Source organism: Myodes glareolus, chromosome 19 (genome assembly GCF_982192425.1).
Source record: "Myodes glareolus chromosome 19, mMyoGla1.1, whole genome shotgun sequence".
Lineage (NCBI taxonomy): Eukaryota > Metazoa > Chordata > Mammalia > Rodentia > Cricetidae > Myodes > Myodes glareolus.
The window spans coordinates 45,807,920-45,810,183 of record NC_142044.1 but is presented as its reverse complement, the minus strand read 5'-3'; positions in this window follow the sequence as shown (position 1 = coordinate 45,810,183).

Sequence of the window (2,264 nt, the reverse complement as noted above, 5' to 3'; positions counted from 1 at the left end):
TTTAATACAGTTCTTCATGTTGTGGTGACCCCCAACCACAAAATATTTTCATTGCTACTTCATAACTGTAATTTGCCATTGTTATGAATTGCAAATATCTGTATTTCCAATGGTCTTAGGCAGCCCCCGTGAAAGGGTCATACAGGGGAATGGAGATATGGCTTAGAGGTTAAGAGCACTGGCTGTTCTTCCAGAGGTCCTGAGTTCAGTTCCCGGCAACCATATGGTGACTCACAATCATCTGTAATGAGATCTAGTTCCCTCTTCTGGCATGTAGACAGAACACCGTATACACAATAAATAAATAAATTTTAAAAAAGAAAAAGAAAAAAAGAAAGGGTCTTTCAGCCCCAAAGGGGTCACGACCCACAGGTTGAGAATGAATGCAAACAAAAACCCCTCGTTTTTGTTTTGTTGAGACAGGATTTCACTAGGTAGCCTTGGCTGTCCTGGAACTCACTGTGTAAACTGGGTCTCACTCAACCCGTTTTCATTGCCCCCGAATGCTGGGATTAAAAGCATGGGTCACCATGTCCGGCGAGGCAAGAAAGGGATTTGAAAACGTGCAGTTGAGGGACCAGTGCGATGGCTCAAGAGGTAAAAATGGCAACTGCCAAGCCTGGCAACTAAGTTTGATTCCCCAAGTCCCACATGATAGAAGGGAAAATACTAGTTTTGTCAGGTTTCTTCTGATCTCCACATGTAGCTATGGCACCATGCACCCACACTCCCCATGCTGTAAATAAATTGGTAGCTTATTTGGTAAAGTACTTGCCGTGCTATTGGGAAAGCCTAAATTCCACCCAGAACCCATGGAGAAAAGCAGGGCATGGTAGCACGTGCTTGTACTCTCACAGCTGGGGAGGCAGAGGCAGGCAGGTCCCCGGCGCTTGCTAGCTAGCCAGTCTCTCTATATGGCAGCTTCCAGCTCCAGGAAGGGAGGGCTGTGTCTTAGGAAAGACACCTGAGAGTGGTCTCTGGCCTCCACACTCTTGCACACACAAGCACAACAGCTTAGCAAATGCACACAGAACATGCCCTGTGTGGAGGAATGCTTCACAGTCCTTTGAAAGGGAGGCGCCTCATCATCACTACACCCTGAATGAAATACATTACCCTGCAACTTCAGAAACAAGAGTTAATTCTCATCTGGGTCTCCTGGATGGTAAAATCAACAGAAGTAGACAGATGAATGGCAAACCCTGCCCAGAACTCACTTGGCCTCCAACTGCCAGGCTCAGTCTGCCATCTTGGGTCCTGTCTTTCAAATTTTTATTTATTTAGGGTTTTTTTTTTTTTTTGGTTTTATTTTTTGAGACAGGTTCCTCTGTAGTTTTGAAGTCTATCCTGGAACTAGCTCTTGTAGACCAGGCTGGTCTCGAACTCACAGTGATCCGCCTGCTTCTGCCTCCCGAGTGCTGGGATTAAAGGCATGCGTCGCCACCCGCCTGGCTATTTTTTATTTTTAAGTCTTATTTATTTTATGTATATATGTGTTAGCCTACATATATGTCAGTGCACCCCATACATAGTTAATAGAAGGGTGTGAGCCACCTTGTGGGTGCTGGGAATTGAATCTGGGTCCTTTGGAAGAACAGTCAGTGCTATTAACTGCCACGCCATCTCTCCAGTACTATTTTTATTTTTTATTGTGTGTGTATGTGATGTGTGGTGTGTGTGTGTGTGTGATATGTGTGCAGGTAGGTAGGTGCCCATGGAGGCCACTGACTTCAGGCTTTGGATCACATTGAACTGGAGTTACATAGGTGGTTGTGAGCAGCCTGACATGCATGCTTGGAACTGAACTCGGGTCCTCTGCAAAAGCACAACACACTCTTAACCTCTGAGCCATTTCTCCATACCCATTAATTTTTTAAATTTCATTTATTGTATGTGTGCGTGTGTGCACATTCACTACAGCAAGCAAGTGGAACTCAAAGGACTACTAGCAGGTGTCTCTTCTCTCCTTCCATCCCGCAGATAGATTCCAGAGACAGAACTGAGGTTATAAGGTTTGGCGGCAATCGCCTTTACCCGCTGGCCCACACCCTTGAAGCTCTCATTTCTGCGCCCTGAAGGGTGCGCAGACAGGGTGCCCTGCGCTTTCTAGGCTCTAAGCCGCAGACACCCAGTTGGAAAAGCCAGATCCGGAAGCAGTCGCGCATCCTCAGTTGTTAGGACACCTCTCCGGAAGTGGCGCGCGCTCGGCTCACTGGTTACAGTAGAAGGACTAGGCGGGGTCCTGTGAGCCGTGGGCGTGGCCG